Source organism: Felis catus, chromosome C1 (genome assembly GCF_018350175.1).
Source record: "Felis catus isolate Fca126 chromosome C1, F.catus_Fca126_mat1.0, whole genome shotgun sequence".
NCBI lineage: Eukaryota > Metazoa > Chordata > Mammalia > Carnivora > Felidae > Felis > Felis catus.
In genome coordinates this window covers 134,868,335-134,886,948 of record NC_058375.1, presented here as the reverse complement: position 1 = coordinate 134,886,948, position 18,614 = coordinate 134,868,335, and the positions used below count along the sequence as shown (strand labels likewise).

At 38.2% G+C, this 18,614-nt stretch overlaps 1 protein-coding gene across 1 annotated transcript in view; it reads left to right on the top strand.

Annotated features, from left to right (window-relative positions):
- The window catches only part of GTDC1 (glycosyltransferase like domain containing 1), a 422,851-nt gene extending 404,496 nt beyond the window's left edge, over positions 1 to 18,355 (top strand). The window contains exon 13 of the mRNA XM_045033733.1: positions 18,334 to 18,355. The gene's annotated coding sequence lies outside the window, so the exon portion shown is untranslated. The remainder of the gene's footprint in view (positions 1 to 18,333) is intronic.
- Positions 18,356 to 18,614: the final 259 nt, after the last annotated feature.

The following is an 18,614-nucleotide window of genomic DNA, read 5'->3' as shown; positions in this document are numbered from 1 at the left end:
CCTTTCCAAGTAAAACTTAGATTGTTGCATTCAGATATTAAACAGCTAAGGGAAACTCTTAAGTGAAATTTGATTGATACTTGTGGATTAGTTTTTCCATTCAAGTCCAACCTTCTTCAGTGAAGCTTGCCCTAGATATCCATATTCACACTGCGGGAGACAGAAAGAGGAATAGAGGCTCTCTTTGCTTTCAAGGCATTTACAGTCCACAAGTAAGCCACGGATACATAAAATAAATGAGACTATGCATAAGCATTGTTATATATGCTACATGCTGTAGGTGTAAAAATAAAGACTGTTTTAAATGGACGAATTATTCAGACATGCTTTCCTTCTGAGCACCTTGGCTAGCAGTGAATTTCTAAACAGGTTAAGCAAGTCCTTAAATGCCTAACCCCTTTGGAACTCGACGAGTCTAATGAATTGTGGTAGGTAATATAATCAAAATTGAAATTGGCACATAGGTGCTCATTTCGTGTTCCCTTTAGAGCTGAGTTAGAACCATATCCACGATCCACGCGTGCACATCAGTCATTGTAGAGTCGTGCTATCTTGACAACCAAAATCACTTTATAAAATATACTTTAATAAGTTACCACAGAGCCCTGAAGTTAAACCATATAACTTAATCAATACTGAGTGGGCATTTCTGGGTATCATGTTTAAATTGAGTAAGAGATAAAAAGAAAAGAATTGAGAATAAAAAAAAAAACGTATGGGAAACTATTTGCTTCTTCCAATTAATATAAAACATGCCAGAAGCTTTTTCTCATTTTGCTTTTTATGAAGAATTACCGACCCAAAGAAAAGTCAGATGAGGACTACCACTAAACAAACAATAAAAGCAACAACAATAACAACAAACCTTGCTTGTTTAGGAGAAAAACACGAAAAAGTAATAAATTCACCCATTTTAAAAATTAAGAAGAAAAGACATAAAATTTAATACACACAATAAATAATAAATATTCTTCAGTTTCCTATGATGGCTAATTAAGGGAAAAGCCCATGTGAAAAATTTGGAAGAGAGACGAATAGAACAAGGTAATTAACTCTTTGCTCCTTCAGCCTTAAAGCAGAGGGTAAGATTTCTTTTAAGTTTGACCTGCAGCAACCTCAGAGATCAAATCTGCCTTTACAAAATAAAATAAAAGGAATTCTAGTAGCTCTGCAGCTCAAGCTCCAACCTTGTTTTTGGCCCCACTCTGATGCTGGTGCCCCAACACCGCAGTCCCCGAGGGCTTTGCTCTCTGATTAAATTCCTGCCCCTAACACAGATAGTCTGCCGCTGAGTTCTTCCTTGTTCTATTGGACCTCTCTTGGTGGCATCTTCTCTCTCATATTCGTTCTTACCATGTTTGGTTAGTCCTTGGTAGTTGAAGATGCATTCTTTTCATCCATCATCTAATTTGGTCTTTGCAATACTCTTGTGAAAGAGGAAAACCAGAGCTTTAGTTGCAAAGTTCAGAAGAAGCGCTCAAAATCTTACCACTAGCACGTTGCAGAGCTGGGACTGGAAGTCATACCACATCATGCCCAGTTTCTCCCTTTCCTTTAGACTGGATTTCATATTTGAATGGTGGTTATGACAATAAATCAAAACTGCAGTCTTTGTGGTGGGTAGAAAGAAGGAAAAGGAGGAGGAGCAGGAGCAGAAGGAAGATGGGAAATAAGAAGAAGAAAGGAAGGGGAAAAACCAAAACGATCCCTGCAGAGTTTTCTGTGATGTGGGGAAGAATAAATCTTTAAGTTGCTCCCTTTCTGCTTCCATAGACTAGGAAGGAGGAAAGCACTTCCTAAAATGTGTATCGTATGAAGCAAAAGCTAATTCCAAAGCTATCACAGTGCTTTGTGCTTGAAAAGATAGAGACCTGAAGTAGGTAATCTACTGACAGAGCTCCTGAATGAGTCTTGGATGTGCATGAGTAGGCCACAAGCTTGATTTTGAGTGCAAGATGGAGAACTATTCTGTTTAAGAAATTAATAGGAATTTGGAGAAATTGAAACACACACACACACACACACACACACACACACACACACCAGAGAGAAAAAGAAAATGGTCAAAGAATGGAGGGACATAAGTTATGTCTTAAAGATAACATAGCCAGCAACAAATTCCCCAGGGTGGGATACAGTTGATTATTATTTTCTTATTAAAGGAGTATATTACACTCCGTTCTAAGCTTATATTCATTCCAATGTAGTCTCCATTTGTAACCCCAAATCTCCACTGAACGTCTGAGACACAAAACTGGCTTGATTTAGTTCCACATTTGGGGAATGAAGGCATAGGGAAGGCGGCCAAGGGTGACTTTGCAGAAGGTATGATTTAAAACGAAGGCATGGAATTTTGTGGAAACAGGAAATAAGGACAAGAGATGATCAGGAGAAATGGAGGCCCTCTGAGAATGAATACCGAGAAACGAGGAAACCCATAATACAGGAAGTCTTGGGAAAACCAGCTAATTTTTATGTGGTAGACACTTGATATTTTTAGCTATTCAACATCTACCTAAACTTCTATTAGAATCTGAAGTTCTAATTAAGGAATTAATTCTTTCTTGCTAAATGCAGTCAGGCCTGAGCATTGAATTTCTGCCTTGAATAGAGGAACCAAAGAAAACATTGGAATTCTAGTCCCATGTTCCAGTCCCAACCCGGAACAGCTCCAGCAGACTGTTTCTACCAAAAAGCTGTTGGGGTCTGCTGCTTAACCTCCAGCCTGTGAGGTCCTTCTCAGTCCCACACTCAGATGTCCAGCTTCTCCTTTATATGGTTCTCTATTAGGATTCTGTCAGGGGCAAAGAGCAGAAAGATCTGGCTCAACTGAGTTGCTCAGTAAGGAAAAATGATCATTCCCGACAGCTAGAGGTACAGATGTAGCGTACCTACGTCTTTCCACTCTTCCATCGTGATATATCACCTTCTTTTTGGCCACCCCCCTTATGTTCACGAGAGGCCTTCAGCAATCCAGCCATCACATTTTTACGACACCTTCTTTCCAAATGTGGGAGAAGGGACTTTTTCTTGCTAGAGTCTCTGCAGTCAAGGAAAGCTTTTTCCAGAAGCCCATCCAGAGAATTCCCCATCCACCTGATTGCATCATTAATGCATAAACTGGAGTGGGAACAGGAATGACTTCTATCAGTTAGGACCGAACCCTAGTCTCAAATAATTCCAACTCATAATTTAAGTATCTTTAAATATTGTTGATAACTTTTGATCAAGAACCGCAGACAAATGTGATACTCTATTCTGGCTTGTAGAGGACTTGCTTTTATTTTCAAAGTCCTTTTTTTTTTTTTTTTCCATTCTTTGTTTTTTAATGTATGTGAAAGAAAGACTTGGATTTAAGAAATGTATTTTTTAATCAAGCATTTATTGGCCATGCCCTTAAATTTCTCAGTGATAATTTCCCCAAATTATTGTCATGTCTTATTTTTTCCATTTATTCATACATCCCTTTCTTTGTTCACTCAGTAATTTGTGTGGCCAGCAAGTTCCTCTTTGTTGATTCAAAAAAGTGTTATTAGGTACTTAATATGTCCATGGAAGGTGAGCAAGAAAAAAAATGCTGAAAAATATCTGTGTAACCTCAAACATAAGGTGTATATTTTTTTTCATTTTATACCATTTTTGGAAAGGGAGCAATGGGACGAAAATGAGGAGCACTGGACGTTCTCAGGCTTTCTTCATCTCGTTACAGTTTCTTGTGTTCTGAGATGCGTCCTGCCTTGAGAGCGCTTCTTTGACAGACAAGTTCTTTGGGGCTGCAGGCGTGAGACTAGGGAGGAAAGGAAAAGAGAACAAGAGTTCCAAAGGTTAAATCTGGGGGAGGAGGTTATCTTGACAAGAGACTGGAATTCAAAGACAGATGTAAGGGAGCAGAAGCCACTGCCACATGTGAACCTCTAGACGGGGGAGGCGAAGGGGGATTTTTAAGGATCCCCGTTCCCCCCATCTTCTTCAAAAAAACAAATGAAGAACTTGAGGAATTCAGAAATTATTTTTTTAAGAAATTATTTTTTATTGCTGCGTTGTGTGTTGTTTCTAACCATGATGCTGTTCACGTGGGGTATTATTTTGTAGTGCCCGGGACTCTATCTGTATTTCTCTATTAGACTGCAAGTGATGGAAATCAGCTCACACTAATCAGGCATAAAGTTTGGCTTATGTGTCAAAAAATCCTCGAAGATAATCCTGGGCCCTAGAAGAGATTTCCATATGCAAGCACCGTCCTCTGGGATCTGGCTCAGCTTCTCTCTCTCTCTCTTCTCTCTCTCTCTCTCTCTCTCTTTCTCTAGGTCCTCATCTGGATTGTTGTTGTTGTTGTTGTTGTTTTCTCTAGAAGGCTACCTCAGTGTTGTATATTTCACATGCTCCTTACAGCCTCAGAAGAAAGAACCTATCATACCCTGGTAAAAAAGGACACTTATTCACCCCACCTGCCTTACTTTCCCCACACTTGTGGTAGGGGACTTAGGGGAGCAAGGTGTAATTTCAGATGACCACTCCAGCATTACATTGGTTAGATCCTTCAATCCATGTTAAAAGAAACTTTCCAGCTATTAAGCAGAGGAATAAGTTGTGATACAGTTGACATTGTATCTCTTGTTAAACAAATACTTTCTTACTTGAGTTATTTACACCACTATCACTACACAAGTTTGAATTTTAACTTAAATTTACATTTCTAATTGTCTTGTCAAATTTCTGTGAAAGGATTACACTCCCATAGCTTTGAAATGAAAGTTATCGCATATGCGCAAAAACCTGGAATTTGAGCCACATGACAGTATAAGTGAAACTAACATTCATCACCAGAGAAATGACCCATTTTCACTGAAATGTCATGTAGAAATACTCAAGTCCTTTGCAGCCCCCCTAAGGTGGACAGATATCCACCAGGAGATAAACGTGTGTTTTCTTTTCTTATTAAAATCTACTCAAAAGAATTACCTGTCACATACTAGACAGTACAATTGCCATTGGAAACGGATGGTAGAATTTCCAGGCTTGAGAGTTTCATGCATTTGAAGGATTATCATTCAGGTGTCAAGTATCTGTCAAAAACTACTTGTTGATTTTTATTTTTAAAAAGTTTTTAATTTCCAATGATAAGAAAATTAGTTTGGCGGCGGGGGTGGGGGGGATGTCTGAGTTTAACTAAACTGAAAGTGCAAATGCAACTGTAGTATTCTTTTGTATGCCTAAAACTTGCACAACTCTTAAAGAAGTCAAGACCCCACACCTGGGCTATCTAAAGGATTGGTCACTAGAATGTTGTGCCTAACTGCTGGTGACCAAAAGTGACTCAGAAGATACTTTAGACTCTGTGAAGATTTGCTCCGACTACAGAAGAAAGTGGTATATCTTTGTTTAGACAAACTATTTAGATAATCTATTTTAAGTAAACAAAATAAAAATGTATGTGCGGGGGTGCCTGGGTGGCTCAGCCAGTTAAGCATCCGACTCTCGGTTTCGGCTCAGGTCATGATCTCATGGTTCGTGAGTTGGAGCTCACATCGGGCTCTGTGCTGACAGTGTGGAGCTGCTTGGGATTCTCTCTCTCCCTCTGCCCCTCCTCCACTTGCTCGCTCTCTCTCAAAATAAAATAAATAAACTTAATAAAAAATGTATGTGCATACTGTTTACTATGGTTATGGTAGATCGGATTATTGTTCCCAACTCTTTCTTATCACAGAACTGTACATTATATACATTACACTTTTCCATGTACCTTCGCAGGGATCCTACTAGTGGAGGCAGGGCACTTTCCCCAGCATGTTGAATTTAGGCTTGGCTGGCACTGGCTTTGAACAACAAAATTCCATGGAAGTGAGAGTATACCTATCCCAAGCTGAGGCTGTGATAGACACTGCATATGCCCTCCGCCTGAACTTCTGTCATTCACTGGGAGAGTACCATGGGCTGGGTGACCGTATTCCAAGGAGAATATGGAGATACATGAAGTAGACCTGAACCCAGCCTTCAGCCTGGAGCCCAGAGCTGGGAACCTGAAACTGAGTCTTACGCAGGTGAATTACAGCAACTCACAGACTCATGAGAGAAAAGTAAATGCTTACTGTTTTAAGTCACTGAATTTTGGAGTGGTATTTTATGCAGCATTGTTATAGCAATAGCTGACTAATAGAGTAGTATTTCTTTCCTCTCCCTACAAGTGTTTTGAAATTGATGGTGCATCTAACAACTCATAGAATTGTAGGATCAAGGAAATTCACTAATTATACAGTTAATCATTTAATTAGAGTTATAGGAAGTTGTACAAAAAGGATGCGAAAACACAAAACACAGAGGCCTAATCTAATCTGAGTCAGGAAATGTTTCTCTGAGGAAGGGACATTGAAGCTGAGATCTAGCCTTTGGATAAGCAAAGGGGGAAGGGGGGCAGGGAGAAAAGCATTCCAAGTGAAGGGAACAATCTTTGCAAAGCCCCTAAGGAAAGAAAGAGAAGCCCACTTCTTACAGAGAAGTATCTGGAAAGCAGAGGAAACAGGAAACTGCAAGAACAAAGGTTGATGAGGTTTACTACAGTATTAAGGGTGGAATTGTGCGTCTGTCCTAAACTTCATATAGTCAAGTCTGACCACTCGGTACGTTAGAATGTGACTGTATTTGGAGATAGGGTGTTTAAATGAAAATGAGGTTATTAGGGTAAGCCCTGTACAAGTCTGACTGGTATCTGTATAAGAAGAGAAGATTAAGACATAGACACACTCAAAAGGAAAATCATCTGAAGACCTGGGAGAAGACCACCATCTATAGGCCAACAAGAAGGGCCCCAGAAGAAATCAACCCTATCAATACCTTGCTCTTGGACTTCTAGCTTCCAGAGACTCAAGAATTGTGAGAAAATAAGTTTCTGTTAATTAAACCAGCTAGTCTGGCACTTTGTTATGGTAGTTTGTCCATTCAATCGCTACAACAAAGATACCATACACTGAGTGGCTAAAAAAAACCCCAGAAATTTAGGGGTGCCTTGGAGCTCAGTCGGTTGAGCCTCCGACTACGGCTCAGGTCGTATCTCACAATCTGTGAGTTCAAGGTCTGCGTCGGGCTCTGTGCTGACAGCTCAGAGCCAGGAGCCTGCTTCAGATTCTGTGTCTCCCTCTCTCGTTGCCCCTTCCTGACTCATATTATCTCTCTGTCTCTCAAAAATAAATGAACTTTAAAAAAAATTTTTTTTAAGCAGAAATGTATTCTTCATAGATCTGGAGGCTGGGAAGTTTCAGATTAAGTGTCTGGTGACAGTCAGTATCTGTTAAGAGCCTATTTTCTTTTCATAGACTCTCATTTTCTTGCTGTGTTCTTACATAATGGACGGGACAGAAGAGATGGTCGGGAACTCTTTTATAAGGGCATTAAACCCACCGTTCATGAAGGCCACCCTCATGACTTAATCACTTCCCAAAGACCTCACCTCCTAATACCATCAAATCGGGATTTGAATTTCAACTATGAATTTGGGGCGGGAGGGGGGACACAAACATTCAGTTATTGTAGGAAATTAATACACACTGCAAGCCCATTTCTAAGTACCATGCCCAGAAGTAGTGGCTGCTCAATATATATTTGTTAGATTAATTAATGATGGAAGTGAATAAGCCATGTGAAATAGATCATATTAAAGAATTAAAAAACTTTTTATCTAAAGCATAATAGAAAGCTATTGATGGATTTAAGCAGGAAAGTACATTTATCGGATTTAGTTTTTAGAAAGTTTTTTCTGGCTACAGTGTAAATAATGGATTAGAGGGGAGGAGAATTAGGAGGTTGTTATGGTAGTCCAGGGGAAGATGGTGGTGACTTACACTAAAGCAGGGGGAGACAGACAAGTGGATTGGTTTAGGATACATTCTGTAGACAAATCAATGGGGCTTGGTAGTTGGTTGGACCATGAAGAAGAAGGAGGAGTCAGAATGACTTTCTGGTTTGTGAAATTGAGATGGGAAACCCTTGCAGAAATCCAGATTTGTGAGGAAGCCCACCAGAATGGTTTGCAGCAAATTGAAAGGCCTATGGGAAGTTAAGAGGGACTTCCAGTTACAGTATTATTATGGTCTAGATACCCTGAAACTTCGCCCACTACAAATACTAAAATTCTAGAGACAATAAAATAAATGCTCTTCAATCCATTGTTGAGTTCATGAGAAAGTAAGAAACATCACCAGGGACCCAAAGGAAGAGAGAACAGAGAGCCCAGGTGGTAATGACATAAACCAACGAGGCAGGTTATAAGAGCTGGGGCAGGCTAGGGTGATGGTTATGTCTCAGAAACTTAGAAGCTTTCATTTTCATGTTCAGAGATACATAGAAAACAAGGCTTTAAAAATTCTGAGGGGAGATGGGGGTGGGGGGCGGTTGAAACTGAAACTTACATAAATCCAGGATCATTTAAGGCCTACCCTTTCAGTAAAATTGTAGACTGGAAATAATCTGTAAACTAGCACAAAGAGAAAACAATGACGGAAACCTTCTAGTCTTGGGTGTAAGGTGGAAAATAAGCCTCCCCGGGGAATTTGTAAACACAGACATGTCAGTCATGTGACTGATATGATTGAACACCAATCATATGAGCTTGGTGTTCAAACTGCATGGTCCCAAAGATTTCCTGTTGAGATGTCAATGTGTTCCCAGCAGAAGCAAACTGAGAGCAAATCTGGTGTGATACAACCTTATCCCAGGTCATCATGATGTCTCCAGATGAAGCCTATCAACACTGAGCTCATCATTCAAAATTCCAAAACATACAAGGTCCATCTTGAGAGATTTATGAAAGAGAAAAAACAACAGAATTATACTCCAAGGAATTTTTGAACTATCAGATAATAATAGAAATATCAGAGAGACTATAACATATATAGATTTAAAATGTCTGAAGCATTAGAAAAAGAAAAATAAAGCATTAAAAACAAGATAACAGATTTGAAAAAGAACCAATTAGAAATTCTAAAAATGTAAAATATTGCCCTCAAAGTTAATGCAATCAGTAGTTTTAAGGGCATATTGCACACAGTTTAGGCAGAATTCATGAATTTAGGAGTAAATCTGAGGTTATAAAGAAAATAAATCTGAGATTATACATATGTATGTATATATAATTTACACACACATACACACACAAATACACATACAAAGAGAGGTTTGAATGAAAAAGTCCTTATAATAGAAATTTCACAAGGATTTAGTAGAAGCAATAGGACAAACATCCACCTATTAAGGCAGATTATCTACAAAGGAATGCTAATGATATTGACAACAGATTTTTCTCAATTGCAGCATAATAGGCAAATAAAATAATATCTGTAAATTGTTGAGAGAAAATAGCTGTCAATTAACAATTCTATTTTCATATCTATTTCATACTCTATACCTATATCATTTGAGAATGAGGTCAAAAGCAAATACTTCTTTCCAGATAAATAATGAGAATGCTGAAAACTTATAGAACTTTACTGAAAGAGCAAAGTCAGAATGTTCTTCATAGAAAGAAACTGAACCCAGACAAGAATGAGATAAAAGAAGCAATAGTGACAAAATAAAATGGTAAATACATAATAAGTCTAAATGAGCATTTTCCGTATAAAATAATAAAAATAACCATTTGGGACATAAAAGCAAGATGCAATATCTCTTGACCTCATAGTAGTCCTTTCTGAAGGGAGGAGGGCTACACTGGTTAATTCAACTATATGAATAAAGTTTTATTTCTTAAATTAGACAATGGGCAGAGGTTGTGATTCTATAACTCTTCATTTCTTTTGATCTGGATGAATGTGTCATAAGAAATTCAGAAATAAATATTTTTTGAAAAGCAGAGTGGATAAAAGTCTGAAAAACAATAATATATGACACGTGAAGAATAATCATACTTTAAGGGTCATTACATTTTTGTATTAGTTAAAAGAAAATTAAGCATATTCATTAACCTTAGCCCTTACAAAGTTACAGTAAAAGAACTGAAATAAAATATATTACTTCCAAACAAGAAAAAAAAATTAAAGAAAACAAACTCGATTGACCCAAAAAATAGCAAGAAAGAAGAAAAACAGAATCATGTTTAAAAAAAAAAAGCACAAAATATGATGGTGGAACTAAATCCAAATATAGAAAACATTATTTTTATAACAACTAAAAAAAAACTGGTATTGCTATATTAATATCAGAAAAATAGACATTAAGGCAAAAACCATTATTGAAACATTGTCAGGAATAATTAATTTTGGTTAGCTCTTGATGATAAAAAGAATGTCACCTGGATGATATGCCACTTCTGAACTTGTATTCATCAAATAGCATACATTCAAAATATATGAAGTAAAAATTGATCAAATTTTGGGGGAAAAAAAGACAAAGGACAAATATACAATCACAGTGGAAATATTTTTAATGGTTTTACCTCTGTAATTAGTAAATCAAGCAGATAAAAATCTTAGTATGGATAGAGAAAATTTGGACAACACAAATTATAAGCCTGCTATGATTGATATATAGTGAACCTTGAACCCAAGAGTTTGAGAACATGAAATCTTTTGAGGCAAACTTGGAGCATTCACCAAATTGATCACTAATTGAATCTCAAAGAAGTCTTGACAAATACAAGAACTGATCTAAATTGGATTAATTTAGAAATTAGAAAATAGAGTTGAATACAATGTCATTGAATTAAAACTCCATAACAAAAGACCCAATACATTTGAAAAATGCAAAATATCCATAAACTAACTTATGACTTGAACAATTGAAGGATAATAAAAACATTAAATGGCAAGACTTGAGTGATACTCCTTCCCCTCCCTGAATAATTCAATCTTAATGCTATTAGGGGAAACAGATTAGGTAGGTGGAACAGCAGTGGCTCAGAGGAGGATATCAGAGCCCAAGAAAGATGAGGAGAACATCCACTTGGGGATAGCAGGTACTTTAGCATGAGGAATCAGCATGAGAAAGTTTCCGTGCAGCTGAATCAGAGCCCAAGCAGGAAAAGGAAGGCATCTATGTGGAGAAACGGGTTATCGTGGGAATGGAAGATTGGTTGCATAAAGTGAGGTTGATCACATAAGTAAATATCTGAAGAAGTATGGAAACTAGGCTTCTCACTAATAGAGAAGGTAGTTACATACATGGAGAGGGAAAAAACTACAGTGAAATTGTAAATGTCAGCTTGAACTCATGGTTTTCAATATGTATAGATAGATAGACATAGAAATAAATTTACATGTAAATATATGGTATAGGCATACGTTTACTTCCTGGTTCTGTCTTTTGATAGGGCCTGGAAGCAGCAACACTCTGATAACAATGAACACAGAGAGCACACAGATCTTGGCTTCTAAATACCATTGTCCAGTAAAAGAAAATAGGATTTCCCAGAGAAATGGCTGATTCTGGGGCTACAGAGAGGAAACTTAGAAGAGAAGACCCTAGAAACCAGCTTTAAGGGGCTCCTACTGACCACATTGGCCACAGTTCAAGTATCAAAGTTAATACTGAGAGTAATATAACAACTTATAGAATTTATAATCTTAAGTAAAATAGGAAACCATGAAACCATACTGACATTAACAAATAAATTTAAGTTTTATGTAGAATATGATATCTATATGATTTCAAGGTACTGCCCCACGAAAGGAGCAAAAAGTAACTTATGATGGAAAAGCCTAGAAAACATCACTTTTATCAAGTGGTCAAACAAGATATCAGTTACTGAAATCATGCGTGAATTGGTATGATGCATTGAGAGGAACTCAGCATCTCTTCTATGATACTATAACCTGAATCTAATCATCAGGAAACATCAGACAAACTTAAATCAAGGGAAATTCTACAAAATACCTATACTCATCTTCGACAGCACGAAAGTCATAAAAATCAAGGGCAGACTGAGAAATATTCTAGACTGGAGGGGATTAAAGAGACATGACAACTAAATGCAGTGTGTGATTCTAAACTGGATCCTTTGGTAAAAACAAAAAAAATATTGTTATATCAACTGATGACTCTGAAATGTGATCTGTTGACTAAAGGGCAGGAGTGTATCAAAGTTCATATTCCACTTTTATTGGTTGTGTTGCAATTAAATACGAAGTTGTGGCACAAAAACAGACACATAGACCAATGGAATAGAATAGAAACCCCAGAACTAGACCCACAAACGTATGGCCAGCTAATCTTTGACAAAGCAGGAAAGAACATCCAATGGAAAAAAGACAGTCTCTTTAACAAATGGTGCTGGGAGAACTGGACAGCAACATGCAGAAGGTTGAAACTAGACCACTTTCTCACATCATTCACAAAAATAAATTCAAAATGGATAAAGGACCTGAATGTGAGACAGGAAACCCTAGAGGAGAAAGCAGGAAAAGACCTCTCTGACCTCAGCCGTAGCAATCTCTTACTCGACACATCCCCAAAGGCAAGGGAATTAAAAGCAAAAATGAATTACTGGGGCCTTATGAAGATAAAAAGCTTCTGCACAGCAAAGGAAACAACCAACAAAACTAAAAGGCAACCAACGGAATGGGAAAAGATATTTGCAAATGACATATCGGACAAAGGGCTAGTATCCAAAATCTATAAAGAGCTCACCAAACTCCACACCTGAAAAACAAATAACCCAGTGAAGAAATGGGCAGAAAACATGAATAGACACTTCTCTAAAGAAGACATCCGTATGGCCAACAGGCACATGCAAAGATGTTCAACGTCGCTCCTTATCAGGGAAATACAAATCAAAACCACACTCAGATATCACCTCAAGCCAGTCAGAGTGGCCAAAATGAACAAATCAGGAGACTATAGATGCTGGAGAGGATGTGGAGAAACGGGAACCCTCTTGCACTGTTGGTGGGAATGCAAATTGGTGCAGCCGCTCTGGAAAGCAGTGTGGAGGTTCCTCAGAAAATTAAAAATAGACCTACCCTATGACCCAGCAATAGCACTGCTAGGAATTGACCCAAGGGATACAGGAGTGCTGATGCATAGGGCCACTTGTACCCCAATATTCATAGCAGCACTCTCAACAATAGCCAAATTATGGAAAGAGCCTAAATGTCCATCAACTGATGAATGGATAAAGAAATTGTGGTTTATATACACAACGGAATACTACATGGCAATGAGAAAGAATGAAATATGGCCTTTTGTAGCCACGTGGATGGAACTGGAGAGTGTGATGCTAAGTGAAATAAGCCATACAGAGAAAGACAGATACCATATGGTTTCACTCTTATGTGGATCTTGAGAAACTTAACAGAAACCCATGGGGGAGGGGAAGGAAAAAAAAAAAAGAGGTTAGAGTGGGAGAGAGCCAAAGCATAAGAGACTGTTAAAAACTGAGAACAAACTGAGGGTTGATGGGGGGTGGGAGGGAGGAGAGGGTGGGTGATGGGTATTGAGGAGGGCACCTTTTGGGATGAGCACTGGGTGTTGTATGGAAACCAATTTGACAATAAATTTCATATATTGAAAAAATAAATAAATAAATAGGAAGTTGTTCTCCTTTGTAAAAACATATTAAAGTGGGGCTTACAGAACATCAGGTCAGCAATTTAGAAGTATTCAGAAAAAAATGATTCATTTGGGGGCACCTGGGTGGCCCAGTCAGTTGAGTATCTGACTCTTGATTTAGGCTCAGGCATGATCTCACAGTCCTGAGATCGTGAATCAGGCTTTGTGCTGAGCATGGAACCTGCTTGGGATTCTCTCTCTCTCTCTCTCTCTCTCTCTGCCCCTCCCTTAATCATTGCGTGCTCTCTCTCTCTCTCTCTCTCTGTCAAAATAAACATTAAAAAATGAATTATTTGTACTCTGTGTCTAGAGATCTTAGCAGATTTTTGATTGATGTGTGGAATTGTTGAGTCACTATATTGTACAGCTGCCACTAATACAACACTGTATGTTAACTAACTGGAATTAAATAAAATAGAAACTTAAAAAAAAAAAACAACCCAAAATTTAAGGAAAGCAACCAATAGCAAACAAACAAAAATCTGTGATGTAGTTTAAGTAGTGCTTAGAGGTAACTACACAATCTTCACGATTTATAATTAAAAAGAAGAAAGATGAAAAATAGCAAGTTAATTATTCCATTCAATACACTAGGAAAAAAAAAAAAAACCCAGGTAATTGAACTCTAAGAAAATGGAGAGAAAAGGAAAGAAAAAGGTCAAATAACAAAATGAATTCATTTGAAAGCAAAGAAGTAAGAGAGAGGGTGCATAGTAGCCCTTCTCCACGTTTGGGTAGCAGCTAGAACTTCCCTATTGCTCAGGAAATGGATGCTCTTGCAGAAAGATAAAGGAAAAGTCAGTTCCTAAATTTTAATTTTGAAACCCTGGGCATTTGTGTATCAAGCATGAAGTCCCTACGATCTCAAAGCATGGCGTTAATATCACAAGGCAAAGATTTGGGTAAAACAGAAGAAAATCCAGTGTTTTCCACCTCATTTTAAATGAAGACCCCATAGACAGGCTGAAGGGAAGAAAAAGAGAAAATGGTCAGAAGGAAAACACAGAGCTTAAATATTGGTGATGTCTCTGTGAAGGGACTTTGGCCTGACGCTCCCACACCTAATCTGAGAGAAATGTCCAAGGTTAAATGAAGGAATCTGGGAGCAGAGAGCGATCTGATCTTCTATCTCGGGAGAACCGAAAGAGGCCTCCAACCTCACAGATTCCTTGGTGCCCACCATAACGCAGGAACAGTGCAAGACAGATGGCTGTGTGGGTGTGCAAGGAACCAATCAGAGAGAGCCTCTGTGTTCCTCACATCCCAATGAGTCTCTCAAAGAACCATGAAGTTTCTTTAGGCCTAAAAGGCAGGATGTTTAAGCCTAAGAAGTCAGGGTTAGGGTAGAGTTACACAAAGGGATAAAGTCCAGAGAGGATGGTGATATCCTGCAGACTCCCATGGATTCACACTGGAGAATCAGAATAGTTAACCTATCTCTCAGTGAATGTCAGCATGAAGAGAGGACTCTCAACCAAGCACACTGTTTCTTTGTAAACAATTCTGATCATAGTCCCAAAAGTATCTTGATGGCTCTTTTTAAAAATTTTTTAATGTTTTTTTTTTATTTTACTTTTGAGCGACAGAATGAGACAGAGTGTGATTGAGGGAGGGACAGAGAGAGAGGGAGACACAGAATCTGAAACGGCCTCCAGACTCTGAGCTGTCAGCACAGAGCCCCACGTTGGGCTCAAACTCACAGACCATGACCTGAGCGAAGTCAGACACTTAACTGACTGAGCCACCCAGGCACCCCCCCCACAATGGCTTTTTTAGTATATTGGACAGGTGGGTGGATGGGTGGATAATAAAAGGGCAGTCCCTAACTTACATCACTCTACAAGCCACTGCGTTATAGGATGTCATGTCACTAAGAGAATAACCAAATCACCCTCATTCACTCATGCCCATTCTCACACTTCTTTCCAAGATCAGCAGTAACTGAGAGTGGGAGAGGAACAGATTCTTGATCATTTTCATCTGAAGCCAAAATAAAAATAGCCCCAAGGTCAGTAGAAAAATTAAGTGGCTTCACAAAACAACACATTAGAAAAAAATACCACTGGGAGTTTCAGACACTGGAAAGTATTTTTTAAAAAGACATTTCTTCCAGGTTTCCTGTTTACTTGAAGAAGAAGAAGAAGAAGAAGAAGAAGAAGAAGAAGAAGAAAAAAGAAAAGAAAAGAAGAAAAGAAAAGAAAAGAAAAGAAAAGAAAAGAAAGGGTATTTGAATTATTTTCACCGTGTTTCAAATCTCCGCTTCTTATCTTGGCCTTACTATATTTTTATTTGTATATTTAGGAAGATCTTAGCAGGAGCAAATTTGTTATTCTAAAGCAGTCTACAGATGTACACTCACACAGCATAGCGAAATCACAATTTTATGCAGGTTTTTTTTTCTTCTGTCTTAGATTTTGCAGTTCTTAAAGGAAAATGTGGAAGCAGTCACAACTGCTATCAGAGAAGTCCAAGGAAAAGGAGCACAACATGGTGATCAACCTTGGCAGTCCCTACATACAGCGTGATTATGTTGTAATACTGTTTGATGCAGTTGTATGTTTGATCAGTTTCAAGAGATGAATATCACCTCACTTCAAACAATATGATACAGTCTCATTGTATGGAATTATGGCTGCTGTCAATCAGCATATGGCATAACCCTTAAAGTGCCATCTTTGGGGAATGTCATAAAAATGATTGCAACACTGGCATTAATTAGGAAGTTTTTACACGAAAACCAAGCATAACCTGTTAAGACAATTTATCTGTTGTATCTCTGTTCATTTTTGCTATCATAAAAACATGTATATAACCCATACGTGCATACACTCAGCTTATTAGCTCAACTTATTAGAACAGCCATGCTAATAACAATGAAATCATAAGAATGAATCCCCCCCCCATTCCCTTGTGGATCAGTAAGCTATACTTTCATATTTTGTTTAATGGTCTCCAAATATACCCCTAACTTGAACCAACTATTCCCTTTTTTTCTAAAATTTATTTATTTATTTATTTATTTATTTATTTATTTATTATTGAGATAGAGACAGAGAAAGAGAGAGAGACAGGGAGAAAGAGAGCATGAGAGAGAGAGAGCATGAGAGAGACAGCATGAGAGGGGAGGGGCAGAAAGAGAAGGAGACAGAGAATCCCAAGCAGGCTCTGCACTGTCAGTGCAGAGCCCGATGCAGGGCTCGAATTCACAATGAAATCATGACCTGAGCTGAAATTAAGAGTCAGATGCTTAAATGACTGAGGCACTCAGATGCCCCTTGAGCCAACTATCTTATCAAAATGAGGGGTGGGTGCACAGTAAGGGCAAACATTAAATTACCACTAGGTCTGTGGTCTTTACAAAACAAACTTAGAATTTCAGCTTGACAAATTATAAGTAAATGGATAAATAAATGATAAATAAATGCAGATTCAGAGTCTTTTGAATGTCATTAATTTCATTGTATTGATGTTAATTATTAGATACAGCATTTTAAGGGAATAAGAATTATGATTTTTTTTTTGCATTAGCTATGGAATATTTTCCCTTTTTCTTGAGGTTTGTTTCTTTGTTATCAGTTATTGCCTTTGTCTTAGATTTTGCCATCATCACCCAGTAATACCTATTTCGATTTTTCCCAATGTATATGAAATTGGAAGGATTATTGCTTTGAAAGGGTACATATTAATTTGACCTGGGACTTAACACACTTTCTCAAGGCAGCTAACGCCTCCCAGATTCAACTGTGTCTACTGACAATGTGTGTATCACTGGGGTTTTATGAGCCTTTTTCCAAGGAATTTCTCTCCCACCATGTTTCCTGGCATTCTCCTTCCTACTTTCCCCCAATATCCTCTACTGCCACCAACTGAGAAATCACTTGTTGTGGCAGCCTTCTAAGATGGCTTCCAATGATCCCTGCCTCCCAGTATTCTCCAAATTGTCTAATCCTCTCCCTTTGAGTGTGGGCTGAACCTGGTGACTTGGTTTTAATTAAAGAATATGACTAAAGTTATAAGATGTCACTTCTACAATTAGGTTGTAAAGACCATGACTTTTGCATAATGACTTCCTTGCTGGTTTTGATGAACCATGCTTCTGTATTGAAGAGCCCCATGTGGCAAAGAACTGAGAGTAGCCGCTGGCCAGTGGCCGGCAGGAACTGGAACTCTCATTGCAATAGCCAGTGAGGAACTGAGTACAGCCAATTACTAATGTGTGCTTGGAAGTGGATCCTGCCTCAGCTGAACCTTGGTGTGACTGTGATACCAGATACCATCTCTACTGCAAGACCCTGACACAAAGATCCTGGAGGTTGTACCCAGATTCCAAACACAGAAACTGCGCGAGAGTCAATGTGTGGGGTTTTAAACCACTAAACTGTGGGTTTATTTGTTGTATCGCAATAGACAACTAACACAACTACTATCTGATAGTGAACATACGAGGTAGCTCACTATATTCCTTTGGTAGTGAGTAGTAAAACAGTGGGACTGGAGATCTTTACACTTTTGCCTTCAAAACAGACAGTTTCATACCCAGGGGCAGGCTACATGCAAATGCCGACCAAGTGCATGAAGAAACGTGTGACATCTTTAGGACCTTCTCACAAAGATCCTGCCATTCTTCATGGGCAAGAGGTATTGACTAGTGGTTACTCTTTAGGGTAGTATTATAAAAGGACAATTTGTTTTTCCATGACAAGGTTTGGCACATATACAGACTGGTACTATGGAAGTATAAAATGGCTTTTATTCTTGTTGCTGATGGCATATTCTGAGATACGTCTGTTTGTTTCACAGATTCTTTCTCCCATCATCACATCATGTCAGCAGCTCGTTGAGTTTGTAGTGGACAGTCCCACTGGAGCTTTCCAAACAATTACAGGTAGCTTGTCTTATTACTGGTAGCAAGACGATTTGAAGAATGTGTCCTAAAACAGGGTCATATGTTCTGTGAACTATTTTATTTCCTTAATTATCCACGTGACTAGAGGGGAATAGTGATGAAAAATAATTATAGTGGTCAATAATCAAAAGCTTTTTATTCTGAGATTTAATATATAGATTTGATCTTTCCTAAG